The sequence below is a fragment of a genome, unplaced genomic scaffold (assembly GCF_019419815.1).
Source record: "Pyrus x bretschneideri cultivar Hongxiangsu unplaced genomic scaffold, Pyrus_bretschneideri_v1 Contig28, whole genome shotgun sequence".
In the NCBI taxonomy this organism is placed as follows: domain Eukaryota; kingdom Viridiplantae; phylum Streptophyta; class Magnoliopsida; order Rosales; family Rosaceae; genus Pyrus; species Pyrus x bretschneideri.
The window spans coordinates 3,229,208-3,246,316 of NW_025999590.1; the positions used below are offsets into that span (position 1 = coordinate 3,229,208).

At 32.9% G+C, this 17,109-nt stretch overlaps 1 pseudogene; it reads right to left on the minus strand.

Moving 5' to 3' along the window:
* Positions 1–6,926, minus strand: part of LOC125479112 — a 44,165-nt pseudogene extending 37,239 nt beyond the window's left edge.
* Positions 6,927–17,109: the final 10,183 nt, after the last annotated feature.

Here is a 17,109-nt window from a genome sequence, read left to right on the forward strand (position 1 = left end):
AGAGAGAGGTAGTAGGAGAGAAAAGAGTGTAATTAAAATAATGAAAAATAATTGATTGATGTCTTTGGTCGGCATGAAGGCCCTCAGACAGACAAGACAGGGCAGTGGCGCACACTGCACAAGGTTCTCTCTTAGTCCCAGCAGTTAACAGTTAAATTTTTCACAATTTTAAGTATAAGGTGTCCGTTAAAATTTTGATTTGAGTTCCGTTTGCGACCGTAAAAATAAGTATTATTCTTAATTAGTAAAATAAATGTGAAAATGTTAAAAAGAAAATTGGGGTCTCCCTGAAAAGCTTACGTGGCATCTTAAAAATATTTTAATAATTTCATTACTAATAAAAATAAAATATAAGAAAGCTCGAAACAGAATTTCATATGAAAATAACAATAACAATAACAATTCTCATTATTATTTACTAACCTCTCCGTACGCACTAATGTGCGTGCAAGAGGCATTTCTGGATCACAGACGCTACGCGCCTTTAAAGTTGTATTGCGTTAGTTTTTTTCATTGTAATTGTCAAGATATATTTTAAATGTATTGCGCAAAGATGAACTTTTTCATTACCATGCACGTCTTAAAAACTCGTTAAGTTTTTCGTTTTCACTTTGCGTAAAGTAATGATTTAAATGTTACGCAAAGTAAAAACGAAAAACATGATAACTTTTTAGGACATTATCATGTTCACAAAATTAAATGGTAAGAAATGTTAAATGTAATTGTGAAGATTTTGCATTAGTTTTTTTTCCATTATAATTGTGAAGATTTATTTTAAATGTATTGCGCAAAGATGAACTTTTTCTTTACCATGTATATCCTAAAAAGTTGTCATGTTTTTCGGTTTCATTTTGCGTAAAATAATGATTTAAATGTTATTTATGCAATTGTCAAACATGGGATTTTGAAAGCAAGTTCCTACCTAAAGTCTATGAACAATAGTAAGTAGATGTAAATAAAAGAAAAGTAGATGAAAACATTAAGTACTTGCCCAGACTACTATAAAAAACAGTAAGTAGACCTACCAAGGGAAGAGCTGACACCTATACAAAGGTGTTCGTACTATAAAAAGGTTGCATTTTGTATGTTCCTACCTTTTTATGTGAGAGATATTTTTTATCACAGGTGCTACGTGCTCTTTAAGATGTGTTGTGCTAGCTATTTTTTTCTCATATTGCGTCTTAAAATAAAATATATCATACATTGAAAATAAAAGGAAATAAAACATAATTAACTCGCATGTAAAATGCATGAGAAGAAAAAAAGACTCTTTGCACGTATGAAAGCACGTTAGAAAAGGCTAGTAATGAATAAAGGAAGAAATACAGCAAGGACCCAAGATATTTCATTTGTATCATCTTTTCCTTGCATTTATCTTATTAAAATTTGCTAAAAATGAGTTGATAAGTCTGTGGCTTCATGATATAATATATACTATTTTTTCTTGACATATATGTTACACTTTCCCATTCCACCTGCAAACTGCTTTGTCAATTCAATAGCGCCACAATACTAATGCTTGTTTCCATAATTGCAAATAGAGTTTTTGAATGAGAATATGAGTTGCGGTGTAAATTGCATTATAGTATGTAGTAATTAAAATGCACATACATTGACAAAAAATAAGAAGAAAAAAAAAAGTCATATCCAAAGGAAAATGCATCATTTGTAGCTTTCTTCGCAGTTTTTTGCTTATGGGTTTGCTTTGATTTTTCTTGTATTGTCTTTACTGCAAGCATGGAACTGACACCATTGTATACGTGTTATTATTCTCAATAGAATGCAAATTTCATTCAACTTGGAGAAATACTATTTGAGCAGCCAAGCTTAAATCCTGCCCCACTACACTCATTTATGTGTGACCAAATCACTTGTCATAGATATTGCATTGCATTTTAAAGATTTGTACATAATATTTTAATTGATATTGACAATGAAATAAAAATATTAGAGATGACTACCTTAATTATTCTAAAATCTTGAATTAACATAAAGCAATGATACAATTAGATTACCGACTGTTAGACATTTAGAAGAAAAATAATAAAAATGAATCATTCCAAACACCAACAAAATTGAAAAGAGAACCGAAAAAAGGTCTTGAATCTTCAAGTTCCTCAGCCAAGCAATCCTTAGTCAGTATCGCAAGCCAAAAGTCTTTTACACCTACATAGAATTTTGTCCACATACCATGTAATTCATATTGCATTCAGAAAAGGCTTTTTTCATATAAAAAAAAATACATAGCAAATCATATACAAATTTATAGCTAGAAAAATAGTGTGCACACTTACTATGGAGAACATCTAAAATTGAACTAAGAGAAATTAAACTATCCAATTATTATTACAAACAGGTTGGCAATCAGTATTAAGAAAAAGTTGTTTGACAGAAGACAATGATCTTTATTCTTCAATCCAACAATAAAATGAATAAAGTTTTAGACATAGCTTACCAAGGGAAAAAATGCAAAACAAAGAATCATTTACTCGTCAACTTGTCACAAATTTGTGTAGTTTTTTATTGTCTCCAAGTATATTTTGGCTCTCCCTCTAGATCGCTTTCTCTATCCCCATGTAGTGTATATTTAATTTAATTCCTAATAACATTTGGTATATATAGTTTATCAGTAATACAAATTGGAATTTATAAAGACTTACAATGCCAAGTTGTCGACATATATACTTGAGCATCTATGATCTTCATCCCAATCGTCGCTGTCTCAGAGTCTTAGTAATTTGCACACCACGGTCACCTCAGACCATATTCGAAGATTGCGTCGAAAAAGAAGGAGCCGCGTTCCATCATAAAGGGCCAGGGGAAAACAATTTTTGGTTACAAAGAAACCAATGAAACATCTTATCAACCGCACAAAACCCCATATAATATGCAGTTTATTTATTTATTTTTTATCAAAATAATACGCTGATTATGCAAACAAAAAAAAAAATAGTGAGAAATAAAAAAGAACAATACAAATAGATAAAAAGTACCAATTAACAGAACAAAGAAAGCTAATGTATAGAAGAACATGTTTATGAGAAGACTTGGTTCTCTTGTGCGTGTGGATTACGTTCTCTTAGAAGAGGCCAAGGCTATCTTCTTGTTTGTGCCTGTCCATGAGATAACTCACAACATTAAGTATATGAAGTTTAAAATTAAAAAACAAAAACACAACAAAAGAAAGCTGGGCAAATGGTGAGTAAGAGATCAAACAAACAGTGTGTGGTTGAATTACCTTCTTGGTTATCTTCTAGGGAACACCATCTTGGTTCTCTTCGGGAAAATTATGATAGTCTTACCTCATTTGCCGAAGCCTTGAAAATTCTGCCTTCTTGTTTGTGCCTGTCCACCACTTTTAAAATCCCCAAATCGACTCTGAACTGCAAACCCATATTGTAATTCAATAAAACCTGAACAAAGTGAATTAGGATTAAACAATTCAATGTTGAAGAAGCATCAAATGAAATAAGGTGGACCGGTAACTATAAATTACATTAGAGAAGAAGCATAAATGAAGAAACACCAAATTGTAAAGTGGACGAAGAAGCACCAACAAAAAAAAGAAGGGTACGTGTGGGGATGGCAAAGGATCGGTTTAGGAACGGAAATGCTATATCCATCCCCATAACCACGAAAATTAACCATATCCATGACCGTAAATTAACCATCGGGTATTATTCATAACCATACCCACCGGATAACGGATTCCCCATCGGTTAACAGTTATATCTATCTTTATTAGTACAAAAAATATATTCGCCCAATTGACGTATGATAATTTAGTAAATATTTATTTCGTTATTAAATATTTGATGTATAAAATGATTTAATTAAGGGAGTTTTAACGAAAAAACCCACGGTATTCTTCAACCCAAGACCTAAAGGTCAATTCCGTAATTTTACCATATCACAAACAACAACAGAAACAGAATCTATATAAAAGCAAGAAAGAATAAAAAGTTACCTACTCCGGCAGGAGAAACACTACGTTTCCCAAAACGATAACGTTTACGGACTCGTCCATCATCTTCGCAAACTCAGCACCTTACTCTTCACTCTCGCATCCTTCACTGCAGATCCGAACGAACTCCGATCGTGAAAACGAAGTTTCCTGAATCTCCCTCAGCTTCTCCAACTGAGAAAGCCACAGAATCTTCTTCACGTTGTGGACCGAGATTTTGAACGGAAGCTCGGCTGTGGGGTCCCGATCTGGAGGCGGAGGGCAGAGACCGCCGAGTAGAGCTGATCACCACTAATGTTGATGCCTTTCAACTTTTCCCAGAGCTTCTCCCCAACCGGAACGGTCAGGAATTCCGGGAGCTTCGATGTCGACTGGCGGTGGAGGAATCTGCGGAAAAATCCTTTTCGAGGGGTGTCCGTCGAGGTCAGATACTCCTAGTGGTAATTCACTTGGGCAGCATTCGGAGACACGATGGTTTGGTGATCTGCCATAACCAACGACGGTGGTGGCGCTAGGGACACTCTGGTGGTGCCAAATGAGCGCTTGACGGAGCGTCATCGACGAGTGAGAAAGTAGAGAGAGAAAGTGAGAACCCAGACAGTGGGTGTGAATGAGAGGCTCTATCTCGAGTGTTGAGCGTTGGGAGTGAGCTGCTGTTATTTATAGGCTGAGTGTCCGACGTAAGCGGAACTTGTTGGAAGATTGATAGTAACGTTTTGGAGACATGTCACAAATTTTTCGTGGCCAAATTCTTATTATAATTCCCTCGCTTAATACAATTTTTCTTTAATAATGTATAGCATTTGATAATTGAAAATAAATGATCCAACATCACAACAATTAAATCTAACAGATATTAAGTGATAAGTAGCATTAAAGCGACAACCGACCAACTTTTGACAGTTATTTGACCACTTGTCATTGCATTGCAATAATTTTTTCAGCATGCATATATGCCTAACCCAAAAAACTGAAATCCAGTGGAAAGGAAATTCTTAACCATCCCAATAACTAAAGAGAAACAAATTCCACCGAAACAACCGATTAACGATTCAAGAAGCAAAACACCAGAAGAATCAAAATATGAAAGGAATTATAGGAGGAGGATGAAACAATAATATTCACCCTTCGAATTATATCCTTTTGCAAATTCTCTGAATAAGAATAAAAGAAGGGAATCTTAAACAAATGGGAGTACCCTATGCATGGGAATCTCATTAGGCTGTTGGATTCCAAATTTTAAGATTCTTAATTAGATAATGATCCCACTAGTGAAATTCTACCACCTCCATTTTAATTTGCATGGGTAATATAATGCGTGGGAAAGGAGACGATGAGCCAACTCCCTAAACCCCCTTTTTTTTTTTTTCTTTTTTTTTTGAAGAGAATCAACTTCCGAACTTATTTATGTCATTATTTCAACGACTGGATGTTTATTTTTGCTCATTACTTTTAAGTGATGGTAATGTTCACCATCATATTTGTTATTATTGAATACGGTTAAATTTTAAAATTTATGTTCATCCACTACACAGATCTCAAAATTTAAATTAATCCAACATTTATAAATAAGTGATGAGTACAAATATTCTTCAACCAATCTAGTGTTTGTCAAATATTTCTACGTAAACCCCACTACATAGGATTTTATTGTTGGGTATCTGCAAAGCATGGAACATAGGAGCCCCACCCTAACAGACAATTGTGATTGCCATTTTTTGGTGGCGGAACCATGCAGTATTCCAACGTTAGTGACATATTGTTTGCTTTGGATGGAATATCAACATGTTGGTTATTATTTCACCCAAAATTATAAGTATGTACTTGTTTTTTATTAGAAAAAGGCTAAAGAAATCATATTTTGTATCACCTTTTTGTATTACATGATGTGACAAGTAATGGATACATACCACATCAATTAATAAACTTATCTCATATAAATGTTAATTATACATATCATTAATTTGTCATATCATGTGGTACACGTATATAATCTCTATTAACATTTCTTTTTAGTGTGCCTCGCAATAGCATTACTCTTTTTATTAACTTATAGTAGTATTAACCATAAGTCACTAAGTGCCATGTCAGCACCTATTAGTTTAAATGTTAAGCATTGTTGGAAAAGGTTATATAAGGACCTTATATTTTTGTGCTCTGCTTTTTATTTCACCAACTTTAAGTCTCTTATCACACTAGCAAATCTTATACATAAATCTTAAAATAAAATTACAAATTATAAAGTCTAGGATCAACAGAAGCAATTACAACATTTCAAATATGGGATACAATGCCTTTTCATAGTCGGAAAATGATGCTAAAGCCTCTTGTGTTTCGGAAGGAAGTATATCCTTGCAGGACTAGAGTTAGGAGGAATTGAAAAGGGAGAAAGAGTGAGGCGTGAAGATGCAAAATGAATTGGGAAAAGATGAGAGTCTCAAGGAAGTATGAAATGATTTAGAATTGGAAAGGTGGTAGTGTTATTATATAGTGTTAGAGAAGCGGAAGGTTTTAGGGTTTTCATTTCTTAACTTGGTAGGTTTTGCAATTAAACTATGAGAGGAGGTTGGTGGGTAAGAGTAATGGGGTGTAATGACACTCATTTAAATTTATCACGAAGTTGGTGGTGTCTATGTAACATATAGGACGAGGGATTAAGGATTTGGTAGGGCATATCAATGCAGTACATGCATGCGTGCAACGAAATCACGTTATTGATCGATCAACCAGGACTTCTCAGTACGTACTATTTTGTTGTTTTTATTCACATCAATGCACTTTGGGTTGGAAAAAGAGAGAAGAGAGGGCTCGGCCTTGTCAGTTGTCACCATCCCACAAACTGCATGATTATCGGCCTTGTCAGTTGTCACCATCCACTACAAAACAATACCACATTTATCACAATTAATTCACCACGGACATAAAAGACTCGTTGTAGAATATCCAATATTACCAGAGACATTTAAAGTATGGTTTTAACTACCACCCACTAGGCCTGGCAATTTCCGACACGACCCGATAACCCGACACGACACGACACGAAATTAACAGGTGTTTGGGTCGACACGATAACGAATCGGGTCGTTATCGGGTAACCCGATAAGCACCTGTTAAGATAACGGGTTGGTTCGGGTATACACGTGGGTAACACGATACACGATAAGCAGAATATTATTTTTATAATTTTATAACCCTAAAAAAATACTATAATAATTATATACATTAATTTTACAATTTTATACCCCTAAAAATTATAATAAATATATATATATATTAAATTAACTATAAAATTTATAATAATTATAATAATTATATATACTATAATAATTATACCCCCAAAATATTAAGTCTATCTATAATAATTATATATATATATATTAAATTTTATAAAAACTATAATAATTATTAATTAATAATTTAATATGCATGATGCATGATGCATTGCATGATTTTGCATCCATTGAAATTTGATATGATTTCTTTCCATTCAAATTTCAATAATCAATTTCTTGCCGTTGCCAACTTGCCGCCCTTTTTGAAAAAAAAAATGGAGGGAAAATGAAAATGTTAAGAAAAGTTGAAAATGAAACAAAAAAGTGAGGGAATTAGGGAAAGATGTTGGAGGGAAAAGTGAAAATGATAAGAAAAAGTTGAAAAGGAAACAAAAAAGAGAGGGAAAAATGAAAATTAATAGAAGTGGTGAGAAATTTTTTTTTTTTTTAAGTTATTAACTTTTTATCATACACATGACTGTCATGACATATCTCACTATTTTTATAATGACACACGTGACACGTGATGTATGTACTATTCCGTGTACCAGTCAATTATAATTTATACGTACAAAATAAATAGATTTAAATCTACTTAATAAATATATATATACACACACACACACGGAACTTGATTGATGGCATACGAATTCTCCAAAACTAATTTCAACGATCCAAACCGTCAAAATTGTTTGTATATGCTTGGAGATCACAACAGCAAAAAATCACAAAAAAAAAACATTCAGAGATCAAGTAACGGGACAAAGCTTTTCAACGGTTATAAACGAAAAATCACGATTTAACGGTTATTTTAACTCCGATTTTGATGATTTTTTATAACTACACTCCTTGACCCTATATGAATACAATGAATGAATTCGATCTTCAATTTAAAATATTTACACAAGTGGATACCACAAAATCTTATGTTATATTTAATGAAAGTATAAATAAACTCTAAGTGTTAGTCAATCTATCGTTTTACGAATTCTTCCAAACTAATTTCAACGATCCAAACCGTCAAAATTGTTTGTATATGCTTGGAGATCACATCAGCAAAAAATCACAAAAAAAAAAACATTCAGAGATCAAATAACGGGACAAAGCTTTTCAACGGTTATAAACGAAAAATCACGATTTAACGGTTATTTTAACTCCGATTTTGATGATTTTTTATAACTACACTCCTTGACCCTATATGAATACAATGAATGAATTCGATCTTCAATTTAAAATATTTACAAAAGTGGATACCACAAAATCTTATGTTATACTTAATGAAAGTATAAATAAACTCTAAGTGTTAGTTAATCTATCGTTTTACGAATTCTCCAAAACTAATTTCAACGATCCAAACCGTCAAAATTGTTTGTATATACTTGGAGATCACATCAGAAAAAAATCACAAAAAAAAAACATTAAGAGATCAAGTAACGGGACAAAGCTTTTCAACGGTTATAAACGAAAAATCACGATTTAACGGTTATTTTAACTCCGATTTTGATGATTTTTTATAACTACACTCCTTGACCCTATATGAATACAATGAATGAATTCGATCTTCAATTTAAAATATTTACACAAGCGGATACCACAAAATCTTATGTTATACTTAATAAAAGTATAAATAAACTCTAAGTGTTAGTCAATCTATCGTTTTACGAATTCTCCAAAACTAATTTCAACGATCCAAACCATCAAAATTGTTTGTATATGCTTGGAGATCACATCAGCAAAAAATCACAAAAAAAAAACATTCAGAGATCAAGTAACGGGACAAAGCTTTTCAACGGTTATAAACGAAAAATCAAGATTTAACGGTTATTTTAACTCCGATTTTGATGATTTTTTATAACTACACTCCTTGACCCTATATGAATACAATGAATGAATTCGATCTTCAATTTAAAATATTTACACAAGTGGATACCACAAAATCTTATGTTATACTTAATGAAAGTATAAATAAACTCTAAGTGTTAGTCAATCTATCATTTTACGAATTCTCCAAAACTAATTTCAACGATCCAAACCGTCAAAATTGTTTGTATATGCTTGGAGATCACATCAGCAAAAAATCACAAAAAACAAACATTCAGAGATCAAGTAACGGGACAAAGCTTTTCAACGGTTATAAACGAAAATCACGATTTAACGGTTATTTTAACTCCGATTTTGATGATTTTTTATAACTACACTCCTTGACCCTATATGAATACAATGAATGAATTCGATCTTCAATTTAAAATATTTACACAAGTGGATACCACAAAATCTTATGTTATACTTAATGAAAGTATAAATAAACTCTAAGTGTTAGTCAATCTATCGTTTTATGAATTCTCCAAAACTAATTTCAACGATCCAAACCGTCAAAATTGTTTGTATATGCTTGGAGATCACATCAACAAAAAATCACAAAAAAAACAACATTCAGAGATCAAGTAACGGGACAAAGCTTTTCGACGGTTATAAACGAAAAATCAAGATTTAACGGTTATTTTAACTCTGATTTTGATGAATTTTTACAGCTACACTCCTTGACCCTATATGAATACAAAGAATGAATTTGATTTTCAATTTAAAATATTTACACTAGTGGATGTGGATATCACAAAATCTTATGTTATAATTTATATACTTAATAAAAGTATGAATCAACTATAATATTAATAATTATATACATTAATTTAATAATTTTATATCCCTAAAAAGTAAAAACTATAATAATTATATAGATGTAGGTGTAAATTGAATACAATTTCATGATGATCGATGTAAATTGAAGATTTTGTAAATGGAGGTGTAAACTTTTGAGAAAGACTTACAATCTTAAAAACAAAAACTCTTTATCCTTGCACATTTAATATTTGTAATATATTAGTAGTGTATGTATTATTTTTTTTATTAGGCTTTTATTTTCGAGTGTAGATATAGTACTTGAACGAGAAATGTTTTAATGTTTTGAAGTAATATTTATGTGGCAATGTGTGGTATGTGCAAATTTAAAAAAAATATATTTTTTTCTTAACGGATCATAATGGGTCATAACGGGTCGGGTCACTTTACCCGTTGGGTAAAGTGACACGACCTGTTAAGGACCCGTTAAGATAACGGGTGTGACACGACACGACCCTTTAAGATAACCGGTGTTACACGAAAACGACACGAACACGATAGACACGACCCGTTTGCCAGGCCTACCACCCACCCATCCAGTCTCACCCATTCGCTTCCTTCGGCGGTTTCTCTGAAATCTCCAAACTACTCATTTCTCTCCCCGAAGCCCCACCCCCCCCCCTTCCCTCTTCTTCGAAATCGCAACCGTCTTCTGTCCGGCACCCACACAAGAACTCATCACTGACGCAGAGCCCTCCGGAAGCTTTCTCTAGAGAACGATATGTCGGTCGCCGTCTCCATTGCCTCGCCCGGTCGCCGGCTCGACTTGGATGACCAGCCATTCCTCAATTCCAGGATTTGTATGTCTCTCGATTTCTTTGTAAAGATATTAAAATTTAATTCCATTTAATTAAATGATACCGTGATTATTCTGCAATTAAAGTGTAATTATGAATAAGTATGTTTTTTAAAAATTCGATTTTGGCTAAATGTGATACAGATTAAAGCTTTACTTAGTTTTGGTTCAATACGATATGGTGCAAGAGAAAGGGATATGTTGATAACTAGGAGGCAAGCATGCCATCTCCAAGCATGACCAAGCAGAGAACGAGCAGTGTGAAAATTTTTGGGGTCGAATTGTGCCCTGACAATGCGAATCTTCACCATTGATGAAGATGTGTTTCTACGTTTAACTTCTACAGGTGCGTCCTCTGTATATTTCTATAATTTCAATTTCTCAAATCGCTATTGTTTATTAGATTTTACTTTCGATATGGTTACTATTGTTTATGGTTTATAAAAAAAAATCTTTGTTTATGCTATTGGTTTGGTTAAGCAAAGATTAATACCAACTTCAATTTAAGTTGGCACGTGTTATGATGGATAAAAATCGCATTCCAGTTTGAACACTCGAAATCCTTTAGTCTTTGGGTGACTCAGTGTAACTAAAGGTCTTTCCTAGCATGCTCTTATGCCAAGGATCGGCTATTAAACACGTTTCATGTTTGGGCTTTTATGCAAAGTCTGTTTTATGAAAAATCATAAATAACTCCATAGATGCAGAATCTTTTGGTAGGTGAATGAAATCACAACCATTGTAATGCTCTACTCTTGATCCATCATATTCAACGAATTTGTACCAATTGGAGTCTCCACATGCATCAGCCACAAACCAGATCAATGAGGTCATAGTCTGAGGAGTTAAGCTGCCTACATCGTGCCAAAATCGAAGGAGATAAGCTGATCTTGTCCAATCTTAGTCTTAGCTAGGGGTGCCTACTCCTAACCCGAGTCTGACCCTAAGACCATCTTCAATTTTTGGTCTAAAATTAAAAAATTTTAACCAAGAAAATTTAGGTTTTAACCCATAAACAATATTTCTGCTCCCATCATTCTGGGCTAAAATTTTAGCCCCAGATTATTAAAAAATGAATTTAGATTAATTTTTTACTTAAAGTAACTTTTTTTTAAAATAAAAATTTATATAAACTATCCTAATTTAATTTTATAAACATTTTAACCTAAAAATATTTAGATTCTGACAAATACTGAAAAATCACTAACCGATACAATGAAACTCGTTAAACAATATGAAAAAATATGAAACAAATGAAAGATTTTTTTTTAATTATTTTAGCTGTTAGGTTTAATTTGGACAGTTAAATTTTTTTTTTTTTACCTTTGAATTTCATGAAATTAGATCTTTAACCGTTGGATTCAATGAATTTACTAATCCTGGGCTAAATTTGTCTTCCATTTGAGTTTTAGGTTTTAGGCCATATTTTAGCCTTTGGTTGGGTTGAGTTTTTGGGGGGAATAGAAGTGCAAATTTGAGTTTTAGCCTAGGGTTGGAGAATGTCTAAACAACAAAAACGAAGCGTCAAAAAAAGGTTTAGGACAAGTCCGATGTCTAAGCAGCTGGTGATCCGCCATCAGCAATTGTAGTACAGGCGTCACATTTGCGGAGTCCAAGTTTTAGGAAGGGGATATTCGGATCACTTCGATTAAATCCACTCAATCAATGAATATGAGTCCTTGAAATTTAATCCAACGGCTAAAAACATAAAGTCCTTTTAAAAATTATAATAACTTTAGCCATTAGATTAAATTTCAAAGATCCGGATTAATTGATTTGGTGGATTTGATGGAAGGGATCTGCAGAAGATCCCTTTCCCAAGTTTTACACCCATTGGCAGGTTCACTAGGACCCACCTCCTCTTCACTCCTCAATTGGGAATTTGGAATTCAATTCAATCTTGTTCAAGTAGATATGGTATTATTGTCTCTTTAAAAACATTGTTAAATTCCATCTCCTAGATTTTGATTGTTCTTTTATTACAATTTTATCCATCATAACACACGTGCTAACTTGGAGTGATTTTTAAAAATATAACGATTTTGATTGTTCTTTTATTACGATTTTGATTACGATTTTATCTATCATAACATATGGCGGAATGGTGGTTGCTCACAAATAAACAAAGATTTTTAAGTTGGCACGGTTATGGATATTGTTCTCGTTATATTTTCTAAAATCTCTCCAAGTTAGCACGTGTGTTATAATGGAGAAAATCGTTACAAGAGAACAGTCAAAATCGTAATAGGAGATGAAATTTAACAATATTTTTAAGGAGACAATAATTCCATAACTACTTGAACAAGGTTGAATTGAATTCCAAAATTTTAATTGAGGAGTGAAGAGGAGGTAGGTCCCAGTGACCCTGCCAATGGGTGTAAAACTTGGGAAAATGATCCTTTTCGGATCTCTTCCATCAAATCAATGAATTCGTGTCCTTGAAATTTGATATAACGATTAAAGTTATTATAACTTTTAAATGAGCATTATGTTTTTAACCGCTAGATCAAATTTCAATGGTCTGAATCCCGAATTACGTGGATTAGGTGGAAAGGGACTGAACATTAAATTGGTCGTGATTTCGTTCACCTAGCAAAAGATTCTGTGTCTAATGGAGTTGTTTATGATTTTTCATGAGGCAGACTATGCATACAAGTCTCAACAAGAAACGTGTTTAGTAGCCGATCCTTGGCATAAGGTCATGCTTGGAAAGACCTTTAGTTACACTGAGCCACCTAAGACTAAAGGATTTTGAGTGTTCAAATTGGAGTGTGATATTGATGGTGGTCCACAATGGATGAAGGTTGTTGAACTTGGTGATCGGGTATTATTTGTGAGCAACCACCATTCCGCCATATGTTATGGTGGATAAAATCGTAATAAAAGAACAATCAAAATCGTAATAAGAGATGGAATTTAACAATGTTTTTAAGGAGACAATAATAACATATCTACTTGAACAAAGTTGAATTGAATTCCAGATTTCCAATTGAGGGGTGAAGAGGAGGTGGGTCCTAGTGACCCTGCCAATGGGTGTAAAACTTGGGAAAGAGATTTTCTACGGATCTCTTCCATCAAATCCACCAAATCAATTAATCCGAATCTTTGAAATTTGATCTAACGGCTAAAGTTATTATAATTTTTAAAAGGGCTTTATGTTTTTACCCGTTGAATCAAATTTTAAGGACTCATATTCATTGATTGAGTGGATTTAATGGAAGTGATCCCAAGATCCCCTTCCTAAAACTTGGACTCTACAAATGTGACGCATGTACTACAATTACTGATGGCGGATCACCAGCTGCTTAGACACTGGACTTGTCCTAAATCCTTTTTTGACGCTTTGTTTTTGTTATTTCGACATTCTCCAACCTTTCCACTTCTATTCACCCCCCCCCCCAAAAAAAAAAAAAAAAAAAAAACTCAACTCAACCCAAGGTGAAAATAAGGCATGAAACCTAAAACTCAAATGGAAGCCAAATTTAGCCCAGGATTAGTGGTCTGGCCCACCATATATGTATATTTTATTTAACTTTATATTTATCAATTCATTGAATCCAACGGTTAAAATCTAATTTAATGAAATGCAACGGTAAAAAAAAAAAATTTAACTGTCCAAATTTAAATCTAACGGCTAAAATAATTAAAAAAAAAATCTTTCATTTGTTTCATCTTTTTTCATATTATTTAACGAGTTTCATTATGTCGGTTAGTGATTTTTCAGTATTTGTCAGAATCTAAATATTTTTAGGTTAAAATGTTCATAAAATTAAATTAGGATAGTCTATATAAATTTTTATTTTAAAAAAAGTTACTTTAAGTAAAAAATTAATCTAAATTTATTTTTTAATAATCTGAGGCTAAAATTTTAGCCCAGAATGGTGGGAGCAGAAATATTGTTTATGGGTTAAAACCTAAATTTTCTTGGTTAAAAATTTTAAATTTTAGGCCAAAAATTGAAGATGGTCTTAGGGTCAGAGTCGGGGTAGGAGTAGGCACCCCCTAGCTAAGACTAAGATTGGACAAGATCAACTTATCTCCTCCGATTTTGGTACAGCGTAGGCAGCTTATCACCTCAGACTATGACCTCATTGACCTGGTCTGTGGCTAATGAAGGTGGAGACGTCCAATTGGTACAAATTCGTTGAATATGATGGATCAAGAGTAGAACATTACAATGGCTGTGATTTCGTTCACCTACCAAAAGATTTTGCATCTATGGAGTTATTTATGATTTTTCATAAGGTAAACTCTGCATAAAAGCCTAAATAAGAAACGTGTTTAATAGCCGATCCTTGGTATAAGGGCATGCTTGGAAAGGCCTTTAGTTACACTATGCCACCCAAAGACTAAAGGATTTCGAGTGTTCAAACTGGAATGCGATTTTGATGGTGGTCCACAATGGATGGAGGTTGTTGAACTTGGTGATCGGATATTATTTGTGAGTAACCACCATTCCGCCGTATATCGTACCCCCGTATTAAGAAGGTAGAAAGAAACAGTATTTATTTTGCCTTTGATTACTCATGTTACGACTCAACCGGATGTGACTTTGGAGTATTTTACTTCACAAATAAGAGTATTAGGCATTTTAGTTGCCCCAAGATTCGTTATTGGTCCCGGTTGCATAATGCACCTTTATGGTTCGTAACCAATCTTTGATAGGTTATGGCCCGTTTGGATGTAATTTTAAAATAACTGAAAGTGTTTTTGGTAAAAATATTTTTAGAACCAATTTTTAGTAAATATGCAAGTAAATCTTGGAAAAGCACTTAAAGTGCTTCCTTGAAGAAACACATAATTGGTGCTTCTTACATAATGTACTTTAAGTGCTTTTGGAATCCAAAAATATTTTCTGTAAAAGCGTTTTCCATCATTTTAAAAGCACTTAGTTTAATTAAATTTTGTTTTCTTTCCCTTTTTTGGTTGGAAAGATTTTCTTTATCATTTTTATTTTTATGAAAATTGTTTACTTCTCATACTTATACGCACTTAATACATATATAAATCATGTGAATGTATAAGCTAGATAAATTTAAAGCATCTAGATATTATATCAATTTCCATAGTTGGTCTTATGATCCTTGTGCGATATAAATAAAAAGTGTACATGTACAATCGTAAAAGTCGAATTGTGATGCTCCCGAGCTATAGGAAACAAAACAGTAACATTATACAAAAACTGTATATATGTGACCGAATTAAAATATAGAATACAGAAGCGTTTAGGATAATGCAAAAACGTCAGAGAGCCTTGCACTCTTTTGTAGCAAAACCAATGCTGATTTCATATATAAAATGAGGTACATGAGATGATGTAGTCTTTGTACTCTTTTCTAGCAACCAAACATGCAAAAAGGGACTTAAATTAATAGAAGTAGGATTCTCTTCCTTCCTGATCTCTATTTCTAACCTCTTCTCTTATTTGAATGGTTACGATTAAATCACGTCAACGCTTTGTGTTAATTTTTTAATAGTCAGAAGAAGACAAAAACCATTTTGTGACAAAAGGGGAGAAAGGGGGATGAGAATAGAAGGGGAGATAATGGAAGATGAGAATATGAGGGGAGATAATCCTACTCCAAATTAGAGAGGAGATAATCCTACTCCAAATTAATGAGGCCCCAACAAAAGTATTAGGCAGGATAGAGATCGCATGTACATAATTATATTTGTGATTTAGTACGTAGTAGGCATGCATCCATTTTCCAATTAAAGCACAACTTAAATTTTGAAGGAGAAATTATAAAGCAATAGAAATTCCAATTCATACCTAAATGAGGAGATCATCATTCGTCATTATTTATATTGAGCGAAGAGAAACTTATTTGCATATGAAACGTTAAGATGTCATTAGTTATAACATTATTTTGAATCAATTACATAGTATTTTGTTGTTTAATTTTTCCTCGCGATAATAAATAATTGGTTAGAAATCTCACAATAGAGACATCGATTATTGCAATTTAAATTTGCGTACCTGTAGTAATGTTATGTATTATGCATTCATACACACACACACATATATATATATATGTGCATATATATATTTATATATATATATATTCATATACAATTGCAATTTTGTGTAAATAATTGCGATAGAGAGAGGTAGTAGGAGAGAAAAGAGTGTAATTAAAATAATGAAAAATAATTGATTGATGTCTTTGGTCTGCATGAAGGCCATCAGACAGACAAGACAGGGCAGTGGCTTACACTGCACAAGGTCCTCTCTTAGTCCCATCGGTTAACAGTTTTTGGATCAGGCGCTACGCGCCCTTAAAATTGTATTGCGTTAGTTTTTTTTATTATAATTATTAAGATATATTTTAAATGTATTATGCAAAGAAGAACTTTTTTGTTACTATGCACATCCTAAAAAGTTGTTAAGTTTTTCG